At 59.3% G+C, this 15,000-nt stretch overlaps 1 non-coding gene across 1 annotated transcript; it reads right to left on the bottom strand.

The window, feature by feature from the left end:
• Positions 1-2,105: 2,105 nt before the first annotated feature.
• Positions 2,106-2,224, bottom strand: LOC131866081 (5S ribosomal RNA). The gene has a single exon (XR_009364713.1). It is a non-coding gene; the product is annotated as a 5S ribosomal RNA (ribosomal RNA).
• Positions 2,225-15,000: the final 12,776 nt, after the last annotated feature.

Below are 15,000 nucleotides of genomic sequence, written 5' to 3' on the forward strand. Positions count from 1 at the left end.
CGGCGTGCACGAAGTCGGACCCCGGTTTGCCCCGGGTGCGCACCTCGCGTGCACCTTGGTGCGCACACCTTGGCTGGGTTGCGCGGCCTGGTGGGCACCATGGTGCGCACCAAGGAGCGCTCCGAAGTGTGCTCCAAGGTGCGGCGTGCACGAAGTCGGAGCCCGGTTTGCCCCGGGTACGCACCTCGCGTGCACCTTCGCCGGGGTGGGCACCTCGGCTGGGTTGCGCGCCCTGGTGCGCACCAAGGAGCGCTCCGAAGTGTGCTCCAAGGTGCGGCGTGCACGAAGTCGGAGCCCGGTTTGCCCCGGGTGCGCACCTTCGCCGCGGTGCGCACCATGGCGTGCACGAAGTCGGAGCCCGGTTTGCCCCGGGTGCGCACCTCGCGTGCACCTTCGGCGGGGTTGCGCGCCCTGGTGGGCACCATGGTGCGCACCAAGGAGCGCTCCGAAGTGTGCTCCAAGGTGCGGCGTGCACGAAGTCGGAGCCCGGTTTGCCCCGGGTGCGCACCTCGCGTGCACCTTCGGCGGGGTTGCGCGCCCTGGTGGGCACCATGGTGCGCACCAAGGAGCGCTCCGAAGTGTGCTCCAAGGTGCGGCGTGCACGAAGTCGGAGCCCGGTTTGCCCCGGGTGCGCACCTCGCGTGCACCTTCGCCGCGGTGGGCACCATGGCGTGCACGAAGTCGGAGCCCGGTTTGCCCCGGGTGCGCACCTCGCGTGCACCTTCGCCGGGGTGGGCACCTCGGCTGGGTTGCGCGCCCTGGTGCGCACCAAGGAGCGCTCCGAAGTGTGCTCCAAGGTGCGGCGTGCACGAAGTCGGAGCCCGGTTTGCCCCGGGTGCGCACCTCGCGTGCACCTTCGCCAGGGTGGGCACCTCGGTGCGCACACCTTCTCAATGTTTTCTTGCCTTTTCTGGAAATTGGTGAAGGCAGCGCATCAAAGGTGCGCACCTCGGTGTGCTCCGAGGTGCGAACCCGAGAGCGCTCCGAGGTGCCCACGAAGTCGAAAGTCGGGTTAATTGCATTGTTTTCCCCGGGTGCGCTCCGAGGTGCGCAACATCGGCGCGCACCAAGGAGGGCTCCGAAGTGTGCTCCAAGGTGCGCACGATGGCGTGCACCTCTGGTGCGCACGATTCGGAGCTCGGTTTGACCGGGGTGCGCACACCTTGGCTGGGTTGCGCACCTTTTGTGCGCTCCAAGGTGCGCACGAAGTCGGAGCTCGGTTTGCCCCGGGTGCGCACCTTCGCCAGGGTGCGCACCTTGATGCGCACGCCTTGGCTGGGCTGCGCACCTTGGTGGGCGCCATGGTGCGCACCTTTCGTGCGCTCCAAGGTGCGCACGAAGTCGGAGCTCGGTTTGCCCCGGGTGCGCACCTTGGTGGGCGCCATGGTGCACTCCGAGGTGCCCAAGATTGGTGCGCACCAAGGAGCGCTCCGAAGTGCGCTCCAAGGTGCGCGCGAAGTCGAAAGTTGGGTTAATTGTCCGGTTTGCCTCGGGTGCGCACCTTGCGTGCACCTTCGCCAGGGTGGGCGCCTTGGTGCGCACACCTTGGCTGGGCTGCGCACACCTTGGCACCCGCGTTTCCTTCATTTTAAATTTTTTTTTTTTACAATCTCTCAAGTGGGAAATTCTATAATCTCAACTTTTTTTGCCTTTTCAGGAAACTTTTGAATGGAGCGCATCATTGGTGCGCTCCGAAGTGTGCTCCAAAGCTCTCTCCAGCTGCGTGCACCTGCCCCGGCCGCGCACCCGGCCCCGCCCAGCTTCGCTCACCTGTCCCGGGCGTCTGGTGCGGAACCTTAGAGTAAGAAACATCACCGTGCACCTTGGCCAACGTGCGCGACTCGACCGAGCGCGCACTGGCCGAGGTGCACACCGATTTCACCTGGGTGCGCGCGCAGCACCTCGGGCGCACCGGGGTGCGCGCACAACGCCCGGGTTGCACCGTGGCCTATGTGCTCGGGGCGCCTCGGGTGCGCGCTCGGTGTCGCCCCCGCGCGCGCGGTAGTGCGGGCAGCGCACCCCGGCCCGGCCCGGCCCCGACGAGAACGCAAACGGGCAAAAGGTTTATTCAAATAGCATTGCGACGCCCGGCGAAAAACTAAAAAAGGGTGCAACACCGGGACTTCCCGGGAGGTCACCCATCCCAGTACTACTCCGGCCCAAGCGCGCTTAACTGCGGAGTTCTGATGGGATCTGGTGCACTAATGCTGGTATGATCGCACCCGTTATGAGCTTGTCGCAGTGTGTACTTAGCAAACCGCGACCCACGTGCGAATCCACCCCGGCCACCCACCCCCGTCGAGGTGCACACCCTCCCTCGCGAAGTGCGCCCCGTTCGCCAAGTGTGAGCCCTGCCCGGGTGCGCGCACCTTGCTAGGGCGTCGGGTGTGCACCCGGCCCGGCCTACGTGCGTGCACCTGGAGGGGGCGTCGTGTGCGTGCAGTGTCCCGTCTGCAACGCGGTGCCCACACACCACCTCGGGCGCAACGACCTGCGCTCACATGTGGGCCGAGTGCACCTTGGTGCATGTTCGGGGCGCCTCGGGTGCACGCTCGATCTTGCCCCGGTGCACCAAGGCGCTCGGTTTGCCCCGGGTGCGCACTTGGTGCAAGGTGGGCACCCAAAATAGGGATCAAGCACCAAAACACAAGTTTCGGGATGCAAAATGGGACCCAAGGACCACAAATGCGTTCCAAGACCCATGATGGGTCCACGAGAACAAAAATGTGTTCCGAGACTTAATAAACAAATATTGGGTTTTAGGAGAAGAAACATGCTCTGATGCCCAAAACGAGAATCGACCCCGAAAAGGCCACAGGCCAAAAGTGGGATGCGAGACAAAAAAAAATGGGACCCGAGGACCAAAATTGGGTTCCCAGGTCGAAGACAGGGCAACCGGACAAGAAACGACCTCTAAGGCTCGAAATGAGTCCCGACGACTAAAACTTGACAAGAAGCACCCATCAGGCACCCAACTCGACACCCATGGGATGCCGACCCACCCGGGCTTCCACCTAGCACACCTTGGCACCCACCCACCCTCGCACCCAACCTCGCACCCAACTTAGCACCTTTGAACCCACATTGGCACTCACCCTGACCCTGGCACCTTGGAACCCACATTGGCACTCACCTTGACCCTGGCACCCACCTTTGCACTCACCTTGGGACCCACCCTGGCTCCCACCTCGGCACCCACCCAGACACCCACCTTGGTTCCTTGGCACCCACCTTGGATCCTTGGCACCCACCCCGACACCCACCTTGGCACGCAACTTGGCTACTTGCCACCCACCTTGGCTCCTTGACGCCCACCCCGACAACCACCCCGTGACCTACCCTGGCTAGGGTTGGTGCACACCCACCCTGGTGCCCACCTTGGCACCCACCCTATGACCCACCTTGGCACGCACCTTAGTACCCACCCCGTTACCCACCCTAGGACCCACCCCGTGACCCACCTTGGCCAGGGTGGGTGCACCCACCCTGGTGCCCACCTTGGCACCCACCCATCCTAGCACCCAGCCTGTGACCGGGCTTGGAACCCAACCTTGCACCCGCACCCGTCTTGGCCAGTGTGGGTGCGCACCCATCCTGGCACCCACGTTGTGACACACCCTTTAACCCACGCACCCTAGCACCCACGTTGGCACCCACCTTGGAACCCAACCTAGCAACTTGGCACCCACCCCGTGACCCACCTTGGCATCCACCATAGCAGTCGCCGACTTGGCACCCACCTCGGCACCCACCTTGACACTTGTGGACCCACCTTGCCACTCACCCTAGCATCGACCCATCCTAGCACCCACCCTGGCACCTTTGCACCCTAGCACTCACCCATCCTAGCACCTAACCTGTGACCCACCTTGACACTCACCCTCGCACCCACCTTGGAACCCAACCTAGCACCCACCCACCCTGACACCAACCCTAGCACCTACCCACCCTTGCACCCACCCTGTGACCCATCTTGGCACCCACCCATCCTACCACTCAACCTATCACCCACCTTCTCACCCACCTTGGCATCCACCTTAGCACCCACCCACACTGGCACCTTGGCACCCACCTCGGGCAAGGTGGGTGCACACCCACCCTGGCACCCAATTTAGAACCCACCGAGCATGTTACCCACCTTGGCACCCACATTGCAGCCCACCCTAGTACCCACCCTATGACCCACATTGGCATCCACACCCTAGCACCCAGGCACCTCGACACCCGCCTTGACACCCACCCTAGCACTGAACCTGTGACCCACCTTGGAACTCACCCTAGAACCCACCCACCCTGTGAACCACCTTGGCATCCACCTTAGCACCCACCCACCTTGGCACCCACTCTAGCACTCACCCATCCTAACACCCAACTTGTTACCCACCTTGGCACCCGCCCTCGCGTCCACCTTGAAACCCACCCTAGCACCCACCCACGCAGGAGCCCACCTTGGCACCCAACCTAACACCCACGCATCCTGGCACCCAACTTGTGACCCACCTTGGAACCCACCCTAGTACCCACCTTTGAACCCACTATATCACCAACCCACCTTGGCACCCACCCTATGACCCTCTTTGGAATCCACCCTAGCACGCACCCACCCTGGCACCCACCATGGAGCGCACCCTAGCACCCACCCACCTCGGCACGCACCTCAACACCCACCTTGGTGTGCGCACTGCGCCAACCTCTCAAAGACCCTATGTGGTGCGCTCCAAAGTGTACACCTTTGGTGCGCTCCAAGGTGCGCACCTTTGGTGCACACCGAGGTGCACACCAAAGTGTGCACCGAGGTGAGCACCAAAGTGCACTCCAGGGTGCACACCAAGGCGTGCACCTTTGGTGCGGTCAATGCAAACGAATTCGGAAGTTGGGGTCGATGTCCTAATCGCTGCTGCAGACTACACGTATGAGAATCGGACAAATAGCTTTATATAGGGGAGGTGTTGCGTTTGATGGGTCGACTCCCCTGGTTGTGTGCACTGCACCAACTTCAAAGACCCTGTCTTGTTTAAGAAGTCAAAAGTTGGGGTGGATGTCCTAATCATTGCTGCAGTCTACGCATGTATGAGAATCAGACAAATAGCTTATATAGGGGAGGTGTTGCATTCGGTGGGTTGACTCCCCTGGTTGTGCGCACTGCGCCAACCTCAAAGACCCCGCATAGCAGAAGAAGTCGGAAGTCGGATTTTGGTGAGCACCAAGGCGTGCACCTTTGGTGCGGTCAACGCAGACGAATTCAGAAGTTGGGGTGGATGTCCTAATCGTTGTTGCAGGCTACACATGTATGAGAATCAGACAAATAGCTTATATAGGGGAGGTGTTGGGTTTGATGGGTCAACTCCCTTGGTTGTGCGCATTACGCCAACCTCAAAGACCTTGTTTTCGTTAAGAAGTCAAAAGTTGGGGTCAATGTCCTAATGGCTCCTGCAGGCTACACATGTATGAGAATCGGACAAATAGCTTATATAGGGGAGGTGTTGGGTTTGATGGGTCGACTCCCCTGGTTGTGCGCATTACGTCAACCTCAAAGACCTTGTTTTCGTTAAGAAGTCAAAAGTTGGGGTCGATGTCCTAATTGCTCCTGTAGACTACACATGTATGAGAATCAGACAAATAGCTTATATAGGGGAGGTGTTGGGTTTGATGGGTTGACTCCCCTAGTTGTTCGCATTACACCAACCTCAAAGACCTTGTTTTCGTTTAGAAGCCGAAAGTTGGGGTCGATGTCCTAATTGCTCCTGCAGGCTACGCATGTATGAGAATCAGACAAATAGCTTATATAGGGGAGGTGTTGGGTTTGATGGGTCGACTCCCCTGGTTGTGCGCATTGCGCCAACCTCAAAGACCCTGCATTGCGGATGAAGTCGAAAGTCAGAGTTTGGTGTGCTACAAGGTGTGGTCGAAGGTGCTCACCTAGGTGTGCACCTTTGGAGCACAGGAAAAGTGCCCTCCAAAAGTGCGCACCTTTGGAGTGCACAAAAGTGCCCTCCAAAAGTGCGCACCTTTGGAGCGCAGAAAAGTGCCCTCCAAAAAGTGCCCTCCAAAAGTGCGCACCTTTGGAGCGCAGAAAAGTGCCCTCCAAAAAGTGCCCTCCAAAAGTGCGCACCTTTGGAGCGCAGAAAAGTGCCCTCCAAAAAGTGCCCTCCAAAAGTGCGCACCTTTGGAGCGCAGAAAAGTGCCCTCCAAAAAGTGCCCTCCAAAAGTGCGCACCTTTGGAGCGCAGAAAAGTGCCCTCCAAAAAGTGCCCTCCAAAAGTGCGCACCTTTGGAGCGCAGAAAAGTGCCCTCCAAAAAGTGCCCTCCAAAAGTGCGCACCTTTGGAGCGCAGAAAAGTGCCCTCCAAAAAGTGCCCTCCAAAAGTGCGCACCTTTGGAGCGCAGAAAAGTGCCCTCCAAAAAGTGCCCTCCAAAAGTGCGCACCTTTGGAGCGCAGAAAAGTGCCCTCCAAAAGTGCGCACCTTTGGAGCGCACAAAAGTGCCCTCCAAAAGTGCGCACTTTTGGTGCGCACCAAGGCGCTGGTTCGGTCGTTGCAGGCGAGTTCGGAAGTTGGGGTCGATGTCCTGAGCGGAGGTGCAAACTACACAGGTGTCGGAATCGGACAAATAGCTTATATAGGGGAGGTGTATGCTTCGATGGGTCGACTCCCCAGGTTGAGCGCACCGCGCCAACCTCAAAGACCCTACGGTATGGATGAAGTCGGAAGTTGGGTCCGATGACCGATTCGATTAGTAGGTATGCTCATGAGGTCGGAATTTGGGTCCGATGACCTGCCATGTGCAGGAAGGCGAATGTTGACACTGTGCGTTGCAAGGTGCACACCAAGGCGCTGGTGCGGTCTTTTTAGTCGAGTTCGGAAGTTGGGGTCGATGTCCTGATCGGAGGTGCAAGCTACACAGGTGTGGGAATCGGACAAATAGCTTATATAGGGGAGGTGTATGCTTCGTTGGGTCGACTCCCCGGGTTGAGCGCACCGCGCCAACCTCAAAGACCCTACGGTATGGATGAAGTCGGAAGTTGGGTCCGATGACCGATTCGATATGTAGGCATACTCGCGAGGTCGGAATTTGGGTCCGATGACCTGCCACGTGCAGGAAGGCGAATGTTGGCACTGTGCGTTGCAAGGTGCGCACCAAGGCGCTGGTTCGGTCGTTGGAGGCGAGTTCGGAAGTTGGGGTCGATGTCTTGATCGGAGGTGCAAACTACACAGGTGTGGGAATCGGACAAATAGCTTATATAGGGGAGGTGTATGCTTCGTTGGGTCGACTCCCCGGGTTGAGCGCACCGCGCCAACCTCAAAGACCCTACGGTATGGATGAAGTCGGAAGTTGGGTCCGATGACCGATTCGATATGTAGGCATACTCGCGAGGTCGGAATTTGGGTCCGATGACCTGCCATGTGCAGGAAGGCGAATGTTGGGACTGTGCGTCGCAAGGTGCGCACCAAGGCGCTGGTGCCGTCGTTGCAGTCGAGTTCGGAAGTTGGGGTCGATGTCCTGGTCAGAGGTGCAAACTACACAGGTGTGGGAATCGGACAAATAGCTTATATAGGGGAGGTGTATGCTTCGATGGGTCGACTCCCTGGGTTGAGCGCACCGCGCCAACCTCAAAGACCCTACAGTATGGATGAAGTCGGAAGTTGGGTCCGATGACCGATTCGATACGTAGGCATATTGGCGAGGTCTGAATTTGTGTCCGATGACCTGCCATGCGCAGGAAGGCGGAATTTGGGTCCGATGACCGAGTTGATGGCGTGCCATGCGCAGAAAGGCGGAATTTGGGTCCGATGACCGAGTTGATGTTGATGGCCCGCCATGCACAGGAAGGCGGAATTTGGGTCCGATGACCGATTTGAAGGCGTGCCATACGCAAAAAGGCGGAGTTTGGGTCCGATGACCGAGTTGATATTGATGGCCCGCCATGCGCAGGAAGGCGGAATTTGGGTCCGATGACCTGACATACGCATGGAGTCCGACTCGGGGGCCGATGTTCGATTCGATGACTTGCATTGTGGGTAAAGTCGGAAGTTGTGGTCTTTGACCCGATTCGATGACCAGACTTCGGCTGCTTGAGAATCGGACAAATAACTTATATAGGGGAGGTAGTGTTCTCGAGCATCCTCCCCCCGTGCCCGTTTATGTCGATTGATGCTGGTGCTCGACTGGTTGGAGCGCTCGGATGCAAAAATCTTGCACCAGGATTTATCGATTGTGATGGACACGGCAAGTCTCCTGATTGCTATGCAGGAGCTCATCGTGAATCTCTATGCGGCCTTGGTATGGACTCGACCTGCGGAATGGTTCGGCAATGGTAGTCGCTCCAACACGTCCTTGCAATGGCCACAGAGGTGATTCGACTAGAGCTCCAGTCTAGCTTTTGGGTTGCTTGGCGGACTGGTATAGCCGCGATCGAGTTCCGGCCATGAACGTTTTAGATAGCTCTTGGGCTTTCTGGGACGGAAGTCGGAAGTTTGGGCTGTTGTCCGATTTGATGACCATTCTTCGGATGTGTGAGAATCGGACAAATAACTTATATAGGGGACTGTGTTGTCTCACGCAGCCCCCTCCGTGCCCCTCTATCTCGACCGATGTTGGTGCTTGAAAGGGTTGGGATCGCTCGGATTTATAAACGTGCACCACCATTTGTCGAGTGTGAGGGACGCGGCAGGTCTCCTAAATGCTATGCGGGCGCTCTCTGAGAATCTCTATCCGGCCTCGACACAGACTAGTCTTGCTGAATGGTTTGGCACTGGTAGTCGATCCAACACGTCGTTGTTGTGGCCGCCTAGGCGATTCGATTCGAGCCCCCGTCTAGCTTTTGGGTTGCTTGGCGGATTTTGCCCTATCCGCAAGTGAGCTCGGTCCCTAAACGTTCGAGAAACCCGATTGCTATGCGCCGACTCTCTTTCTTGCGAGCCTCCATCTAGCTTTTGGGTCTCTACGGAACGGAAGTCGGAATCTGGGACCGTTGTTTGATTCGACGAGGCAGACTACGGTTGTGCGAGAATCGGACAAATAACTTATATAGGGGAGGTGTTGACTGGAGCATTCTCCCCCGTGCCCCTCTAACTCGACCAATGCTGGCGCTCGAACGGTGGTAGCGCTCGGATTTTCATTGAGCGCCAGCATTGGTCGATTTAGAGGGGCATGCGAGATTCCCGAATGCTATGCGAGGGCTCTAACGGAAATGTCTATTGGTTTCGGTATGGATGCAATTGCGAGTGGTTCGGCAAAGGTAGTCGTTCCGATGCGTCCATGTCGTGGCCAAATCGATAATTCGATTTGAGCCCTCGTATAGCATTTGGGTCTCTCGATGTGATTCCGCATTCCAGTCCCTTTGGGCACTGCTTGAGCCGCATCCCAGGGGGTTCCCTTCCCAATAATCTGCCTCGCAACCCGATTGCTATGCGGTGAGGCTCCTCGGCCGCCTCGGAACTATCTGTGTATCAGACGCATCGCGGGATAAGGGGTTGGCAACGGTAGTCGCCCCAAGCGCGTCCGATGCTTGGACCATTCCGAGGCGGCCCTGAAGCCTCTTCCGTCTAGCCGTTGGGTCCTTCTCGCCGCATCCCTCGCCTCGCACCCCGATTGCTATGCGGTGAGGCTCCTCGGCCGCCTCGGAACTATCTGTGTATCGGACGCGTCGCGGGATAAGGGGTTGTCACTGGTAGTCGCCCCAAGCGCGTCCGATGCTTGGACCATTCCGAGGCGGCCCTGAAGCCTCTTCCGTCTAGCCGTTGGGTCCTTCTCGCCGCATCCCTCGCCTCGCACCCCGATTGCTATGCGGTGAGGCTCCTCGGCCGCCTCGGAACTATCTGTGTATCGGACGCGTCGCGGGATAAGGGGTTGTCATTGGTAGTCGCCCCAAGCGCGTCCGATGCTTGGACCATTCCGAGGCGGCCCTGAAGCCTCTTCCGTCTAGCCGTTGGGTCCTTCTCGCCGCATCCCTCGCCTCGCACCCCGATTGCTATGCGGTGAGGCTCCTCGGCCGCCTCGGAACTATCTGTGTATCGGACGCGTCGCGGGATAAGGGGTTGTCACTGGTAGTCGCCCCAAGCGCGTCCGATGCTTGGACCATTCCGAGGCGGCCCTGAAGCCTCTTCCGTCTAGCCGTTGGGTCCTTCTCGCCGCATCCCTCGCCTCGCACCCCGATTGCTATGCGGTGAGGCTCCTCGGCCGCCTCGGAACTATCTGTGTATCGGACGCGTCGCGGGATAAGGGGTTGTCACTGGTAGTCGCCCCAAGCGCGTTCGATGCTTGGACCATTCCGAGGCGGCCCTGAAGCCTCTTCCGTCTAGCCGTTGGGTCCTTCTCGCCGCATCCCTCGCCTCGCACCCCGATTGCTATGCGGTGAGGCTCCTCGGCCGCCTTGGAACTATCTGTGTATCGGACGCGTCGCGGGATAAGGGGTTGTCACTGGTAGTCGCCCCAAGCGCGTCCGATGCTTGGACCATTCCGAGGCGGACCCGAAGCCTCTTCCGTCTAGCCGTTGGGTCCTTCTCGCCGCATCCTTCGCCTCGCACCCCGATTGCTATGCGGTGAGGCTCCTCGGCCGCCTCGGAACTATCTGTGTATCGGACGCGTCGCGGGATAAGGGGTTGTCACTGGTAGTCGCCCCAAGCGCATCCGATGCTTGGACCATTCCGAGGCGGACCCGAAGCCTCTTCCGTCTAGCCGTTGGGTCCTTCTCGCCGCATCCCTCGCCTCGCACCCCGATTGCTATGCGGTGAGGCTCCTCGGTCGCCTTGGAACTATCTGTGTATCGGACGCGTCGCGGGATAAGGGGTTGTCACTGGTAGTCGCCCCAAGCGCGTCCGATGCTTGGACCATTCCGAGGCGGACCCGAAGCCTCTTCCGTCTAGCCGTTGGGTCCTTCTCGCCGCATCCCTCGCCTCGCACCCCGATTGCTATGCGGTGAGGCTCCTCGGCCGCCTTGGAACTATCTGTGTATCGGACGCGTCGCGGGATAAGGGGTTGTCACTGGTAGTCGCCCCAAGCGCGTCCGATGCTTGGACCATTCCGAGGCGGACCCGAAGCCTCTTCCGTCTAGCCGTTGGGTCCTTCTCGCCGCATCCCTCGCCTCGCACCCCGATTGCTATGCGGTGAGGCTCCTCGGCCGCCTTGGAACTATCTGTGTATCGGACGCGTCGCGGGATAAGGGGTTGTCACTGGTAGTCGCCCCAAGCGCGTCCGATGCTTGGACCATTCCGAGGCGGCCCCGAAGCCTCTTCCGTGTAGCCGTTGGGTCCTTCTCGCCGCATCCCTCGCCTCGCACCCCGATTGCTATGCGGTGAGGCTCCTCGGCCGCCTTGGAACTATCTGTGTATCGGACGCGTCGCGGGATAAGGGGTTGTCACTGGTAGTCGCCCCAAGCGCGTCCGATGCTTGGACCATTCCGAGGCGGCCCCGAAGCCTCTTCCGTGTAGCCGTTGGGTCCTTCTCGCCGCATCCCTCGCCTCGCACCCCGATTGCTATGCGGTGAGGCTCCTCGGCCGCCTTGGAACTATCTGTGTATCGGACGCGTCGCGGGATAAGGGGTTGTCACTGGTAGTCGCCCCAAGCGCGTCCGATGCTTGGACCATTCCGAGGCGGACCTGAAGCCTCTTCCCTCTAGCCGTTGGGGCTTTCTCGCCGCATCCCTCGCCTCGCACCCCGATTGCTATGCTGTGAGGCTCCTCGGCCGCCTTGGAACTATCTGTGTATCGGACGCATCGCGGGATAAGGGGTTGGCAGTGGTAGTCGCCCCAAGCGCATCCGATGCTTGGACCATTCCGAGGCGGCCCTGCAGCCTCTTCCGTCTAGCCGTTGGGGCCATCTCGCCGCATCCCCCACCTCGCACCACGATTGCTATGCGGTGAGGCTCCTTGGCCGCCTCGGAACTATCTGTGTATCGGACGCATCGCGGGATAAGGGGTTGTCACTGGTAGTCGCCCCAAGCGCGTCCGATGCTTGGACTATTCCGAGGCGGCCCTGCAGCCTCTTCCGTCTAGCCGTTGGGGCCATCTCGCTGCATCCCCCACCTCCTCGGCCGCCTCGGAACTATCTGTGTATCGGACGCATCGCGGGATAAGGGGTTGGCAGTGGTAGTCGCCCCAAGCGCGTCCGATGCTTGGACTATTCCGAGGCAGCCCTGCAGCCTCTTCCGTCTAGCCTTTGGGGCCATCTCGCCGCATCCCTCGCCTCGCACCCCGATTGCTATGCGGTGAGGCTCCTCGGCCGCCTGGGAACTATCTTCGTATCGGACGCATCGCGGGATAAGGGGTTGTCACTGGTAGTCGCCCCAAGCGCGTCCGATGCTTGGACTATTCCGAGGCGGCCCTGTGGCCTCTTCCGTCTAGCCGTTGGGGCCATCTCGCCGCATCCCCCACCTCGCACCCCGATTGCTATGCGGTGAGGCTCTTCGGCCGCCTTGGAACTATCTTCGTATCGGACGCATCGCGGGATAAGGGGTTGTCACTGGTAGTGGCCCCAAGCGCGTCCGATGCTTGGACTATTCCGAGGCGGCCCTGCAGCCTCTTCCGTCTAGCCGTTGGGGCCATCTCGCCGCATCCCCCACCTCGCACCCCGATTGCTATGCGGTGAGGCTCCTCGGCCGCCTTGGAACTATCTTCGTATCGGACGCATCGCGGGATAAGGGGTTGTCACTGGTAGTCGCCCCAAGCGCGTCCGATGCTTGGACTATTCTGACGCGGCCCTGTGGCCTCTTCCGTCTAGCCGTTGGGGCCATCTCGCCGCATCCCCCACCTCGCACCCCGATTGCTATGCGGTGAGGCTCCTCGGCCGCCTTGGAACCATCTTCGTATCGGACGCATCGCGGGATAGGGGGCTGTCACTGGTAGTCGCCCCAAGCGTGTCCGATGCTTGGACCATTCCTAGGCGGCCCTGAAGCCTCTTCCGTCTAGCCGTTGGGGCCTTCCCGCCCCATCCCTCGCCTCGCACCCCCGATTGCTATGCGGTGAGGCTCCTTGGCCGCCTTGGAACCATCTGTGTATCGGACGCATCGCGGGATAAGGGGTTGGCACTGGCAGTCGCCCCAAGCGCGTCCGATGCTTGGACCATTCCGAGGTGGCCCTGAAGCCTCTTCCGTCTAGCCGTTGGGGCCTTCCCGCCCCATCCCTCGCCTCGCACCCCGATTGATATGCGGTGAGGCTCCTCGGCCGCCTTGGAACTATCTGTGTATCGGACGCATCGCGGGATAAGGGGTTGGCACTGGTAGTCGTCCCAATCGCATCCGATGCTTGGACCATTCCGAGGCGGCCCTGCAGCCTCTTCCGTTTAGCCGTCGGGGCCTTCCCGCCGCATCCCTCGCCTCGCATCCCGATTCCTATGCGGTGAGTCTTCTCGGCCGCCGCGGAACTATACCTGTTATTGCTACTGCATCCTTCGGCTGGTAACCTCCTCTGCCGCCTTGGAACGTTCTCTTTGTCGGACGCGTCGCGGGATAAGGGGTTGGCACTGGTAGTCGCCCCAAGCGCGCCCGATGCATAGACCGCTCCGAGTCGACCTTGCTTTCAGCCTCTCACATGCATAGACCTCTCTGAGTCGACCCTGCAGCCTCTCACGTTTAGCCTTTGGAATCTCGCCTCACAACATGATTGCTATCCTTGATGCATCCCTTGCCTCGAGCCCTGATTGCTTTCTTGGCTGCATCCCTCCTCTCCTCACAGCCCGGTTGTCATCACTGCTTCATCCGTCGCTTCATGCATTCTGGCTGCTGGGCCCTTCCCACCGCACACCTCGATTGCTATCTCTTCTGCATCACACACCCCGATTGCTATCTCTGCTACATCCCTCGGCTCTCACTTCTGCATCCTTCGCCTCACACCTCGATTGCTATCAATGCTGCATCCGTAACCTCACACCCCGATTGCTATGCGGGGAGGCTCCTTGGCCGCCTTGGAAATTTCTGTGTGTCGGACGCACCGCGGGATAAGGGGTTGGCACTGGTAGTCGCCCCAAGTGCGCCCGATTCTTAGACCGCTTCGAGGTGACCTCGTAGCCTCTTTCGTCCAGGCTTCCTGCCTTCAACGCCCTTTTTACACCTCGATTGCTATGCGCGGGCTCGTTGGCGTCTATCACCTCTCTGCGAAGAGTGGCACGATGATTGTTGGGGTAAATCGTAGCAGTCCGATCTCTGGCCTTGGGCCATTGTGAGGGCTGATCGATTTCCTGTGCGCATCTCGTGTTCGCCCAGTAACAGACTCGACGACTTGTAATCGGTCTTGTTCCCGATTGTTCCTGGAGGTAGTCTTCGGAACTCTTGGATTTGACCTGTCACTCGAACTGTCCTCTTCCGAGGATGCTTGTGTGTGTGTGCTTGTGCCATTTCCTTGGCGGTATTAACGAGATATTAAAGAGCGGAGTGAGCGCCTCGCCCAGCTATGTTTGGGGCTCTCACTCCCTTACCCGGTGTGCGACCGCTTTGCACGTAGGTTGCGGAGCATCGCGACTCTTTCGATGTTTGGCGGTTGTCTTCCGGTGATGCGTTGGTCCCGAAGTGCACGTTACTAGCATTTCTGCCATTGTTCTCGATCTTTGGCACGTTCCTTCGTTGCAATTGGATATATATCTCCGTTTATACGCGCAGGCTTCTCCCGCCTATTCAGCGCTGTCCCACTCTCAGCACTCTCGTGGTCTCCTTGGCTTCTCTCTCCCGTGAGCGAGCTCTCTTCTCGAGTCTTTTCCATGTCCCATGGAGGTTGCCTTGCGAAATTCGGGCACACAAACGTGACCGGATAAGAGCGGAATTGCCTATGAGGAGAAGCTCACCTTAGGGAGCAGCAATGCCGAGTGTTTCGACAGAGGGTAGAGGGGGCGTTGTTTGGGCGGTTGCACAAAAGAGTGCTACGTTTGCACTGAAGGTTGCTTCTTCGTCTCCGACGAACTCTTCGAGGCAAAAAAGCTTGTTTACGGGGTCGAGGTGGGACTGTTCGTGCGAGTTGCGCCACCAAAAGTGCGTAGGGGGCATATACCTGGGAAATGGATGTCTCTGAGTGGCC

This window comes from Cryptomeria japonica, unplaced genomic scaffold, assembly GCF_030272615.1.
Source record: "Cryptomeria japonica unplaced genomic scaffold, Sugi_1.0 HiC_scaffold_129, whole genome shotgun sequence".
Lineage (NCBI taxonomy): Eukaryota > Viridiplantae > Streptophyta > Pinopsida > Cupressales > Cupressaceae > Cryptomeria > Cryptomeria japonica.